We start from the raw sequence: 14,892 nt of genomic DNA, 5'->3' as shown, positions 1-14,892 counted from the left end.
CCGTAATTTTGTGTTCAAAATTTTTATGAACTGGTGGGATATGTGATACATATGGCCACGGGCTAGAATTTTCTCAGTATGTCAAATATGCAATCAGATTTCATGCAGCTTAATTTGGTGAAAAGCTATTGCCAATTGAACGTTACATTTACCTCTTTCTTGCAGATGTTGAACCATGCCGTTAGCACGTGAGGAATGGATCGAAATAATCAAACTGTGGGGCGGGAGGAGTATATGTGCAGTGGTTGCCGATTGCAGAGTCATCCACAATGTGACTCTGTGTCACATGTTTCAGTGTCACAGTAATTAACTAAATTTGAGAAGACGGGCACATTCGTAAACATACATCGTAGCGGTTCAAACTCGCGGGACCTTGTTCCTTCCCCATTTTGAACCGGTACATGAAAATGCCATTTACTCCATGTTTGCCTGCGCCGATTTTGAAAATTCCTTCACTAATCGATTTCTCCCGTTGAGTACTACAAGAACCAGTTAAAATCTCGCGGGCCCTTTATTCTTCCCCATTTTGAACCGGTACATGAAAGTGCGATTTTTTTTTCATGCTTGCCTGCGCCGATTTTGAAAATTCCTTCACTAGTCGATTTCTCTCGACGAGTACTACAAGAATCAGTTAAAATCTCGCGGTCCTTTTTTCTTCCCATTTTGAACCGGTACCTGAAAATGCGATTTTCTTCATGCTTGCCTGTGCCGATTTTGAAAATTCTTTCAGTTATCTATTTCTGTCTTCGAGTACTACAAGAATCAGTTAAAATCTCGCGGGCCCTTTTTTCTTCCCCATTTTGAACCGGTACATGAAAATGCGATTTTCTTCATGCTTGCCTGCGCCGATTTTGAACATTCCTTCACTAATCGATTTCTCTCGTCGAGTACTACAAGAATCAGTTAAAATCTCGCGGTCCTTTTTTCTTCCCATTTTGAACCGGTACATGAAAATGCAATTTTCTTCATGCTTGCCTGCGCCGATTTTGAAAATTCTTTCAGTAATCTATTTCTGTCGTCGAGTACTACAAGAATCAGTTAAAATCTCGCGGGCCCTTTTTTCTTCCCCATTTTGAACCGGTACATGAAAGTGGGATTTTTTTTTCATGCTTGCCTGCGCCGATTTTGAACATTCCTTCACTAATCGATTTCTCTCGTCGAGTACTACAAGAATCAGTTAAAATCTCGCGGTCCTTTTTTCTTCTCATTTTGAACCGGTACCTGAAAATGCGATTTTCTTCATGTTTGCCTGTGCCGATTTTGAAAATTCTTTCAGTAATCTATTTCTGTCGTCGAGTACTACAAGAATCAGTTAAAATCTCGCGGGCCCTTTTTTCTTCCCCAAGCCAATATTTTTTTGTATATTTTGAATGTATTCAAGTATGGAACAAAAGTATTATATAATTCCCTTAGTAGGCTTCTCAACTTAATATTTTTCAACTTAAATTTTATTTATTTTAATTATTTATTTTCTTGTGACTCAATATTTAATTGCAATCGTTCATTGGGGAGAAGGGTGGCCATTCTCAAATATATAAATATAGTATTCTTAAAATTTATGTGTTCTCGTACTATTAGTTTCTTCCACTAGACCTGGAAATTGCAAAATTAATACCTGGAAAACCTGCAAAATTCAGGGAAATTGAGTTCCATATTTATGTATGAACACTGGTATTTACATTTTTTTTTTTTTTCGAATAGGGAGAACTGTACGAAAGGGTGGTTTGAGAATAGTATAACAGTAGGTTTCTGGGAGTGTTGTTCGAAATGAAATCTTTAAGTTTTACGTCCCACTATTATGCTGGCTAGGCTCAAGATGACGGGGTGTTGTTCGGTGGGGGTCAATGTTGCCAATTTTGGGTAAAGTCGCTAAATAAGGGGAATTCGACCTCAACGATAGCGCAGGGTGACCATAAAATTTTCAGTTAAAAACGGGACAGGTTCTTGCAACACTAGACTTTTAGATCTACCTTTATTCTTATCAGTGCCTTGATATCAGAGTTCCCCCTCTCTCTCTTCGTTACAGAGCGGGTACTTATGAAAAAGGAAAGACACGTTGAAGTTTGTTTAACACACAACCAACTGCTAAAACCTCTGCTGCCTTTCGAGCAGTACTGCGAACTATAGAGTATGTTTAATATAGGGATTTTCAGTTCAATTTTTGCCGCTTTGTTATTATTAATACTTTTAAAAGGAGTAAAGGTACTGGGTTTGTTATTTACTTCTTTCATTTACATAAAACGGGACGAATACTACTTTTTTCCATCTACTGACGGGACGGCCGCGACACGCCCCTAAAACGGGACTGTCCCGGTCAAAACGGGACGTATGGTCGCCCTACGATAACGACAAAAAAAATTCCGATTGGAGACTTTTTTGGGTGATTTTTAAATAACGATTTACCTACTTACACATTTAGCGACTTTTTGCTGCAAACAAAATGTTCATCTGTAGAGAAGCATTATTAGTTCAAAACAGTTTTTACGTTCTTTTTTTCTGTTTGTTTGTTTTAATCAGCGCAAGTGATGAAGAGTTTGGAAATACAGCGTACTCACTACTCCACAATCCTGCATTGTTATGTTACCCTTGCCCTCTAACGAAGAATAACTACAAACTTGATGTCCTTTAGTTCGCAGAGTTTCCGTTGAGAGACACACGTAATACATCATTACCGATAGCAACAAGATTAGCTATAGATGCGTGAAAAAAGGCGAAGAAGGTGTTTGTTATATTTGTCCTCTGGGGTCTTTTAATTATTCTGCACTTTTTCTTTTACAAAAAATTGCTTAACGTAAGTACTGTAGTGTTAATTATTTCGGAACTATTTTGACCACAACATGAACAAAAGTACCCGAAACAACCTGAAATGATCCCTGAATTAAAGGATTGGTTGCGCCCTGTTTACAAAGATGTGAATAGAACCAGCGGCGCAAATCTGTCTTCAACATTGGGGGGGGAGGGGGGGTAAGACCGTTACCATACTTTTTTTGGCGATGTCCAAAATACTTATGAAGTTGAAAAACAATGTTGTGGAGGATCAGAGTTGTCTTTAGCGTTAGGAGGCTGCAGATTTGAGGCTTATTCTGGGGGACATCTCACGTTCCTTTGTAGCAATCGGACAAAAATCATCAAATTTCTCCCAAAAAACACATTTCAAATCGGATTATTTGGGAGAAGTCCCCTCAGTTCCAAGATTGGAGGGGACATGTATCCGTCATCCCCCCCCCCCGGGATTTGCGCCAGTGAGTAGAACATATTGTTTAGTTTACATCTACAACTTTTACAATGCTTATAGACAATGAATTTCTCGATTATTTCTTATAGCGACTTTTCACCCAAAATTGGAGTCGTCACCTCTCGTTTCGCAAACTTATTGCCAACATTTTAGAAACTGGTTGCGGGGAGAGCTACAATGGATGATTCAAGTTATTTCGTCGCTTCCGCTGTGAACCTAAGTACAAGATTCCAAAAGTCACATTTTTTTGGTTCCAAACAATATGTCTGCTGGGTGAAAGCATAGACTGGAATGTGTTGCCTTTCCTACCTTATCTTTAATCCCATAGTAGCTCCTTTCCCAAAGTTAAAAAAATGCAATTCTTCCTTTCTTAATAGTACTTATGACCCAAAGTATTACGTAAGCATTGTATGTTACTTATGTAGCTCACAGAGCCGCAGCTATGGGCGAGCAAGCAAAGCACGTGTCCCGGGCGCGTGGTTGGAGGGGCGCCTAAAAGAGAGGTTAGGTTATATATTAGTACTTTTCCTGGCGGTATTTAATACTTTTCATCAGAGTGCGAAATCATGAAATCAAAGTGAGAGGAAAAAATGAAATGAAATCTTTGAGTTTTACGTCCCACGGTTATGCCGGTTAGGCTAAAGGAGACGGTGATTATGAGAAATGAATGAAATGGTGGAATGAAGTAAGTGGGAGGAAATGGGAGAACCCCGAGAAAACCCACGCACACGGTGTTTGTCCACCACAAGGTTCACTTGGCGGGGCTAGGATCGAATCCGTGACCCCAAGCACCAGAGGTGAACGCTCTACCACTGAGCCACCGCGGCCCTAAAAGTGAGAGGAGACTGGAGGAGTGAAGAGAGAGAGAGACAGACAGAGAGAGAGAGAGAGAGAGAGAGAAGAAAACGCTCGCACTTTTACACTTCAAAGTAAATTAAGTCATTTATTTTTTCTGTCCCCCTCCTCCCCCTCCCCTAAGTTCTGTCAAAGTAAATAGCTAAAAACACTCCCAGGCCAGAACCGCATCTACGTTGGAAATTTGATCGAGATCGGTCGGTCGGTGCAAGAGATTAAGAAAAAATGAAATGAAACCTTTGAGTTTTACGTCCCACAGTTATGCCGGTTAGGCTAAGGGAGACGCTGATGATGAGCAATGAATTAAATGGTGGAATGAAGTAAGTGGGAGGAAATGGGAGAACCCCGAGAAAACCCACGCACACGGTGTTTGTCCACCACAAGGTTCACTTGGCGGGGCTAGGATCGAATCCGGGACCCCAAGCACCAGAGGTGAACGCTCTACCACTGAGCCACCGCGGCCCCCGGCCGGGAATCGAACCCGGGTGTCCCACGCCAAAGGCGTGTTCATTAACCACTTAGCCACGAGGGAGCTCATCTGTGAGGCAGTGTAAACCCCCCAAAAAAGAAAGAAAATAAACGCACACTGGATGTTTGCGCAACTGAGGATCAAAACATTCTCAATGGAGTATGAGAAATATTAAACGTCAATCAATGTGTGCTTTTGCTTATTCATTACTTCGTTAATACTTAATTCCTTCTAGAAATAGTGAAACAATACTATGAAGAAACACTAATTAAACTAATAACAATTACGTTGTATTTCTTACCATACCGTTTTTACCACCCATAGAATTTCAATCTAGCACTATACTGCATTAGTCACGCCGTAACGAAAGCTGAAATTCAAAGACCTGGCACTCGTTAACTGTTGAAGCTGTGTTGTAGCTACCTGTATATCACGCGGCCTGCGTTGGTACTCCTCAACATAAATACGTCACAGCCCAAAGCCAGGAAACATCACAAACAGAAGACAGGGGCACAAGCAGTGCCTGACACTTCACGAACTCAAACCCACGAAGACTCAACTCAACATGACCTTCAATTACGTTCTAGAAACCAAACCAGTGCTAAGGCACAAACTCACCAACTTCCTATATGAAAACACAAGAAAAAAATCTAACGTTTTGGTTCCAAAGTGATGACATAACAATAATACTAAAAAGGTTTTAATTTTCAGTAACCCAAACATTAATTAACTAGGGAACATAACAAAGCAAAAATAAATAAATAAAAATAAATTAAATTAAAAAATAAAAACCTGACAAGTAAGCTCTCCCTGACTACTTTTTTTTTTTAATTTTCAGTGAGGCTGTAAAATATGTCAATATCTTCGTTATATATATATATATATATATATATATATATATATATATATATATATATATATATATTTCATTGTAAACAAGTTCTTTAAACAAAAGAAAGCTCTGAGAGCTTACCTCTGACGCGGTAGGTCCCTGGTTCGATTCCTGCTCCCGACAAATAGGCTTTTGGTGAACACTGTAGTTGTGGTTATTCTTAAGACTTTCCAGTTTCCTTACATTTTCTTGATTCCACCATTATCATGTATCTCATCGTCACCTTCTCTCTTACATTGATGTACAATCATGGGGCGTTAAACTAAAAGAAAAAAAATCTTGCAAATATCCTAGTAAAAATGAGTTTTCTAAACTACACTAGTGGCCCCGCGTAGCGTATTCGCTAACGCTCTCGCCTTCGGTGCGAACGGTCCCGGGTTCGATCCCAGTGGGGAACTCGGTCGAAAAAGTATCAAAAGATTTTAAGTCCAGCCATCCTGAATGAGGTTTCCTTGGCTTTTCCTCATTCACAGCAGGCAAATGCCGGAGTGGTACCTAACATATAGGTCCCAGGCCGTTTTCTTCCTTCCCAAATCCAAAAATGAAAATGAAATCTTTGAGTTTTACGTCCCACGGTTATGCCGGTTAGGCTAAAGGAGACGGTGATGATGAGTAATGTATGAAATGGTGGAATGAAGAAAGTGGGAGGAAACGGGAGAACCCCGAGAAAACCCACGCACACGGTGTTTGTCCACCACAAAGTTCACTTGGCGGGAGCTGGGATCGAACCCGGGACCCCAAGCACCAGAGGTGAACGCTCTACCACTGAGCCACCGCGGCCCCATTTTTCCCCAATCCATTCTTCCCTTCCTTTCCCCGGATAGTGTGATCACCGAGGGAAGTCATCCCTCATATGCGACGGGCTAACAAGGCCATTGATGCCGAAAGCCCAGAAATCTAAATCCTAAATCTTCACTACACAAGGGAATTTTCGCGCTGAAAACGGTTTATTAGCAATTATGTTAAGCAGCCCTGTAGTAAAACTGCTCCAAGTAATAAATCGTCACATATAAAACGGAATGAATAAACACATAACATTCATTTTGCTACCTTGAAATGTAAAATGTTTCAAAACATTAATATTCAAAGATTTCTCAAAATTCAGATTCACCCATTCCATTGTCCTCAATCATTAACGAGTTTTACAATAGTAAGAATTGTATTCATAAACTACATTACTTACTTAGTACTATATTAAAGCAAGTTACACTAAAAGAATATATAATTAATGGAATATTTAACTAAAGTAATAGTTAACTAGTGTACTTACCCAAGCATTTGTTTCCTTCCTATCTTCTTTTCCGTTTGTAAACAACCTCGTTTCGCAAGCAAAAGACGGTAGTTCAATGACGTCAGCCATGGCGAAAGAAAGAGGTGTCTATAGGCGGCCTGGATCTCACACACAGATGGACGTATTTAACATATAGCTGAAGTATTTAACATACGTATACGTATGTAAAATACGGAAGATTGTTAGATGTCAGACATCCTGCAGCGACATGATGTAATATCTAAGCGGATAAAAGGCAGTACCTATGAAGTATATGGATAAAGTACGCTCCGTACAGATTTCCTTAGTAAACATAACGAATCCTTGTATTTGTACAATATACCGCTGTCCGGATAATGGATTTTTCTCAGTGTGCCTTGATACACATCAACACAATAAGTGAAACGAGGATTAGCCGAATCTATGATTCACACTTATCTGAAACCTCCTCGATAGTCCCTTAAAAAAAATAAAAAATAAAAAATGAATATAATGAATTGTAGGGAATAAAAATATCCAAACGCTATCTATAACTTTTTGCCTTGTGTTTGTAATTTCTTGAATCGCTACGGTACACAGATATTCAACATATTCAGATTTACACACTGAGAAAAATCTGTTCTCCGGACAGCGGTATATTGTATATACAAATATAAGGTATCCTCTTACGTATGTTACTTGGAATATACTTATGTTATATGGAATATATATACTTATGTTACATTCCTCAGCTATATGTTATATATACGTCCATTTGTATGTGAGATCCTGACCGTCTATATCATTTCATACGGAAAGTACGTATAGATGGAACACTAATACGGAAAATATTATAAAACATGCGTTTTCAGTTATACGTCTGCTGTACGTTAAGTCCAAAAACTACAGAAATTATGCATGCAATCTATGCATGTAACATTTTCTTTCTCAGTGCACCCTGCTGTAGGCTACAATCCTTGTAAAACTCTTTTCTCTGTTTCAACTCTTTTCAAAAAAAATATCAAATGCTATATTTACATCTTCTCTCATGCTCGTTCTAAGAGTATAATTCATGTTTAACCTTTAGTTTGATGTAAGAAAGATTTCGTGATACACGATCTTCTTCACTCAATCAACTTCAGACATGACTCTACATTCAGTTGTTATTTATTCTCAGAGAGACGGTATCTTCGTTGTGTACTTTAAATAAAAACCGAAAAATGATCCCATAATTAGAAATCTAAATTTAAAATCATCATTTGTACAATCTGGTCACACAGTGCAAGAAACTAACGTATTATGTCCCTTTCACATTATCCGGCGATTTGCCGGATCCGGTTCCGGCGAATTGCCGGACGAGGTAGAAAGACATTGCAAGCAATGAAGCTCTTCACATATGTGCGGCGATCGCCGGACATTCATCCGGCGAGCAAAAACAGCCGGATCTCCCTGCTAGAATCCGGCGCGGCAAATCGCCGTGTATAGCCAAGCGGGACATTACAAGCAATGACGCTCTTCACATATACGCGGCAAACTACCGGATGTGTGTTGGGGGAGGAAGCAAGTGTTGCCAGGAAAGAGCAGAAAGTGGCTGCTATAATATGGGAGCCTGTGATTTTGTGTGTTTGTGTATGTGGTTATGTTCTAGCCCAGTACATCTGGAGTAATTAACCAAACCTGTATATACAATATATGGGGAAAGATGACATGTAAAATTAATTGAAAACGACCAATACTACCCAAGTGTCGAAACCAATATAAATTATTATTTTTCTATGTAATAGAAGATTGGGAGATGTCCGTGTAGCACTGGACAAATGACCTATAAATTTGTAGTGACCCAAAATTGAAATATACACTAACAAATATTTCAGCAATACAGTCTTTTGCTATATATTTATGTACTATTTTGCTACGCAAAGCAAGAGAGAATTCATGATGTGATATTTGATAAATATACCGTACTTTATATATTTTATAATTATCTGGCTGTAATTTCTTGAATAGTCCTCTGAATTCAGAGACTAGAGCAGTGCTTAATTCAAGAGACTTGAGTCTATAGTCGGAACGCTTAAAACAAAAGAATAAACCCGAAATAGTATAATAATAATAATACAGTGAAACCTGTCTTCAGCGGAATCGAGCGGGACTCGCAAAAATTTCCGTTAAAGACAGGTTTCCGCTTAATGGAGATAGACCTTTCCGTTAATATATATATCTATATATATATATATATATATATATATATATATATATATATATATATATATATATATATATATATATAATATATATATGAAAATATATTGATGTACGCAACTTGTTCAATTACAGTACTTTTTCCTTCTACGGATTAATACCAAAAAAAAACTTAAACACAAAATATGCTGTGCACACTTTCCTTTATTTTTCCCACTTTCCTTTATTTTTCCCAATAGTCAAGCAGGATTTTTTGCATACATTGCTACTACTTGGCTGCGGTATACTTCAGGACACAGAAAGGCTTTCTCCGGAATTTTGAAAGTCCTCTGAACTCTTTCCTCCTTGTTTTCACGACACGTGATGGAGGTATATAACTTCTGCTTTACCTCAATTCCTTTTTTCCAGAACTTTGTTTTGTCAGTTTTCTTCTAATTTTTGTTGGCTGTCGCTAGTTGCTACACAAGCGGAACAGAAGTACGCCTACAAAGAAGACTGACAGCTGACATGCTACGTAGGACTATCGAAAAATTGTGGGAGTTGAATATGAGTAGTGATTGACGAAGGTCAACACTGCCCATAAAGATTTAACAAAAGAATAAAGTATTTATCGCAGACAGTATATGTTTAGTCACAGGATGTTTAAAAATTTTCTAAACGATGTAGTCTGAAACTCAGAATTTTCCGTTAAAGGTTTATTTTGCTTTCCTTTGTCCGCATAACACAGTTTCCGCTTAATGAAGGGACTTTTACATGTCTTTTACTCCAAAATTCATGGGACCATGAAATATTTCCCTTTAAGACAGTTTTCCGTTTAATAAAGGGTCCGTTGAAGGCAGGTTTTACTGTAATAATAATAATAATAATAATAATAATAATAATAATAATAATATAATCTAATATAAATAAAATAAAGAGTTTATGTGTCTGTCTGTCTTTGTGCGGCCTAGGGACCATACGAGTGGACCGAAAGTTACCAAAATTTGGTCACAGGTACCTTGGTCCAGGCTCCAGATCAAACCGATGCATTTTTTTTTTTAAATTCGAACCAGGAGGTCTCAGGGGGGCGTTTACCAAGACATGTAAAAGTAGTAGAAAATGACCGATATTAGTGTCAAATCCATAGTTTTCGCGGTCGCTGAGATCAATGGTAACACTACCATTAGCAATGACTTCAGCCACCATTTGTATGCGGGTCGGGGATCATCAGAGGGAGGGGGGAGGAATTTCGAGACATGTAAAACTAATCGAAAATAACCGATATTAATGTAAATCCATAGCTTTCGGGGTCATTGAGCTCAATTGTGAAACTTAAGATAGCGTTTACTTTCACATTTAGTCCCCATCAGCTAAGGAACTTGGGCCAGGAGATCACCGAGACATGTAAAAAATAATCCACAATGACCGATATTAGTGTGAAATTCACAGTTTTTGCGGACTGAGATAAATGGTGATACTTTCATTAGCGATGATTTTCAAATTCAGCCACCATTGTATGCGGGCCGGGAGTCACCGGGCTGGAGAATTGCGAGACATGTAAAAATAATCGAAAATGACCAATATTAGTGTCAAATCAATAGTTTTCGCTGTCGCTGAGATGAATGGTGATTCTCCCAAGGCGTTGACTTCCAAATACAGCCCCCGTCGACTGGGAGCCAGAGGCGTTGTTTTTTCAAAATTGGAACCAGAGGAACACAGAGGCGTTTACTTTCTATGTAAAAGTAGTAGAAAATGACATATGTTAGTGTCACATTCATAGATTTTGCGGTATCGGCTGAAGACCAGAGGCGAATTTTTCACAATTCGAACCAGGGAGGGGTCTCAGGGGGCGTTTACCGGGACATGTAAAAGTAGTAGAAAATGACCAATATTTGTGTCGAATTCATATTTATCGAGGTCGCTCAGATGTATGTTGATACTCTCGATAGTGTTTACGTTCAAATTCAGCCCCCATTCGCCTTCCCAATGAAACACGTACGTTGTTGGATTTATATTCACACAAAATGTATCTAATTTTAGAAATGTTCCTTAATTCTTCTCTCATTGTTCAGTTTGTTTACATTGATATTTTATCTGACCCCTGCGAAGAACGGGCATAACAGCTAGTAATAACAATAATAATGCCTACAGACCAGTCTTGGGGTCAGTGGCTGAATGTTGGCTTGAGATTCTCGGATAGACCTTAACGGTTGACTATCCCGAGAGGACTTTAGCCTGATTTTCTCAGTCACAACAGTTGAATACCGGAACGGTATTTTAAATATCCAGAACCGGGCCGCTATTTTGCCCAAGTTTATCAATTGTGGAAACAGTATAGAAAAATGTCTTCCAAAATACCGCTTCTCTAATAAAAAGTGCACATCTTTTCTGTATGTGGCATGTTCTCTCATTCGGTAACAAACAGGCCCGTATCTACCGGGGGCTAGGGGGGCCAGGCCCCCTAAACTTTGGCTGGCCCCTTAAACGTTTCACGGTAGGCTTGCAAATGGTGATGAAGTATACTATGATTGGGTCGCCCCCCCCCCCTAACTTCTACCGGGCCCCATCTAAATTTTTGGGCAGGCTACGGGCCTGGTAACAAAGCGAATAAAATGCATATTATTTTGCATTTGTCCACTGCAAATTCAGCTGTGAATATATGTAAAGTACTATTGATAAAGGAATTAACTTCTTGTGTTGAGTGTTTCGTCTCCTATATTGTAGTGAAATGTTTTAACATGTTTTTTTCTTTAATATCTTATGACTACACGTAATTGACTAAGATTCTTTCTTCAACCATCTATTCAATTACATTAAATTTAACGATATCTATGTGTAAAAAAATACAAATTATCTTACCTTAATGTTACAGTCAACATTTCTGGAGGTTGAATACAGTTCCTAAATTTTGAATTCTGCCTTTGCAGCTGGGTCCGTACGCGATCCAACAACTCATCAAAAGATGCGATAGACATACGAAAGTAATTAAAGAATCTTCCTTCGTCTTCCCTTAGTTGTGGAAACAGTATAGAAAAATCTCCTTCAAGATACCGCTTCTCTAAAAAAAGGGGTGAACCCATATGTGTCTCTGACGTTTTTTTTTCTGCCTGTGTCTTAACAAGGCGAGTAGAAAACGCATTTTGCGTCTGTCCATTACAACCACCACAACACGACAAGAGTCATAGAGTTTTGTTTCTTCAGTTGCACAGCAACCCTGCTCGCATATTTTTCATCCACGGCAAAACGTCGGATAATATGAAAGGGGCCGAAACCGGATCCGGCAAACAACCGGAACCGGATTCGGCAAATCGCTGGATAATGTGAAAGAGGCCTTAGAATCAAACTAAAAAGCTGAAGGATTCAGAACAGATGCGAAGTACCTTAATACTAGTTAAGATTGAGAAGAATAATATCGTAATATTTCTTTTTACTAGGGATCGGCAGAGTCAATGTACGCGAGATCTGTGGTTTATCCCTTCATCTTTTATTACGAAATACACTATAAGAACAAAACGTTTAACAAAAGAGCGTCCGAGACGCAGGAGAGTTTCTTATTTCTGTCCTCTATCCTCTAAAGTGTTGCTCTGGAACCCAGTGAAGCCGACTGGAACAGGTTGATTATATCGGAGATTCCAGCCCAGTGTAATTGGGTAGGATGCTGTCGGCCCAACGCAGCCAAGAACGGAGTACTTCACAGCCAAGTGTAGCCCACCAGAGTAAGTTAATTAGATAAGAATACTCTACAGTCCAGTGCAGCGACCAGATTAAGCGCTTTAGGTAAGGTGACTCTACGGCCCAGTGGAGCTGATCAGAGTGCGAGAAGTTAAGTATGATTAATTCCAGAGCAGACTGACCCTGAGCTGTTCGCTGCTTCTCTTGTATATGTAATCTTCAGGAGTCTTCGTTGAGTCTTTGGCAGCAGCGCTGTTCTCAATGATGTCTTCTGTATTTCTATGTGACAGCTGGTGAAGAAGTATAGTCTACTTGTTTATTTTATTATTATTATTATTTTTTTTTTTTTTTTTGTTCTTAATCACTCGTTTGCGCAAATAATTTTAAAAAATTCTAATTGTCACAAGAAGGATCACAGTTAGTATGGCTATTATGATTATAATACATAGAAATCAGGAATAAATAAACTATCCGCTGTGGATTTTTTCAGGACAAATGAAATGTCATATTGCTAGATCATTAATAAGGTTATTAATAAACCATTTATTTATGAAGTACGATCAAAACTGACTGATTAGTCTTTGAGAAAATCTGCCCGAGGAAACTAACGCGCAAGAGTAAACCACCCTTTTTTCGTATTTTTATCAGAGAAATAATTTATACCACATTGTAAGACTGATAATGAAATATTGATGTATGAACAAAATAGTTAGTGTCGTTTTCGAGAATATCTCATTTTTATTTTTATTTTCATCCTTCAGTAAACTACACTTATTTTTTTGAGAATTGGAAGAAAATTCAAAAACCCTTCCATTGCAAATCATATAAAATGTTATAATTAGCGTACTCGTGTGGGTAGTCGTTTAATATTATGTTTAGCACTCGTCTTCGGTGCAGGAAACCCGTGTTGGATTCCCGGTGAAGGCTCATCCGATTTGAATCCCGCTTGGGTGTATGTCCACATCTCATACAGCTAAAAAACGAAGGATAACTCCATATTAACAATGAAAAATAATGGCTATTTCTAGACTGGATATTAGGCAAAATGCATATTTCTTAATAAAGGTATAACAAAAATGAATGCGTTAACTTCAGAGGCCTTTGCCTTAATTTCATGAAAATTTATTCCAACTATTTCACCCCGAATTGCCTATATTATTGCTTAAATCACTAACATTTCCTATTATTTACATTTTCTTCAATTCATTAGGATAACTGCAATGGACTTCTTGTTTCAATAAAAGTTTCTCTCAGCTCCAAGAAATTTAAAAATAAAGAAACAAACTTATGTCCACATCAAGGTCAAGTTCCGCCCGATATACGATGCAACGAATGTCCCCCAAAGAAATGTAAGCGAGCTATTGCGACTGATAAAGGACAAATTAAAGGCAATTAGATGAGTGTTTGAGGGTGAAAATGTACCGCAAATTAAAGACAGTTGGATAAATAGTCAAAGGTGAAAATGTACCAAATGAGCTTAACTCACATATTTTTCCGGGCTTTAAATATTCCTAATTAAATATACGGAAATAGCGACATCATTTCGATTTTATAATAATATGTTACACCAACGAAAATATAATTATTATCACTATCACATCCTCTGTCTCTCTCTCTCTCTTTCTTGACAACTTGAAGTAGTACTTGAAAAAATCTCACCGAAAGAACTTAGACGCAAGAGTAAACTACCCCTTTGGTGTTTTTATTACTAGAGAAATGACTTATACCACATTATATCACAACGATATTGTATATTTATTTTGTGAATTTCTTCTATTTTTATATCTTGGTTTCCGGCAACAGTGCATAAAGGTATACAATCTGTCATGTAGAAGAAGAAGAAGAAGAAAAGAATTTATATGTTGTTGATTCTAAATAGAAAGAAATAAGATTTAATCTTAGTAGCTCAAGATGTATGTTGATTTTATAAGTGTAATCGGTACTCTTCGTTACTGTAACAACAGATAGTTGTTTATTTAGAAGATGCTATGACAACTAACAAGGAAAATTATTATTAATGAAGTTAAGTGAAAAGGAATAAAAGGTAATAATCACACAAGGTGACGTGTCTTATTGAATGCAATATGATCGTGTTGATACAGCTAAAAATTACGCGAACTGTGTGCTGGAATGTAACATAAATATAACTTTACAATATGACTGGTAACGAAATATTGATGTATGAAGAAAATAATTCGAGTCAATTTCGAGAAAATCGCAATTTTTATTTCTATTTTCACTCTTATTTTGGGGGGTAGGAAGAAAATTGGAAAACCTTCCTTATAAGGTTTACAAGGAAATCTTATAAGTGTCCCAAAAGTAGGTATACAGTACCTTACTGA

Source organism: Thermobia domestica, chromosome 1 (assembly GCF_964235325.1).
Source record: "Thermobia domestica chromosome 1, izTheDome1.hap1.1, whole genome shotgun sequence".
Lineage (NCBI taxonomy): Eukaryota > Metazoa > Arthropoda > Insecta > Zygentoma > Lepismatidae > Thermobia > Thermobia domestica.
Note: the sequence above shows the minus strand (reverse complement) of the source record.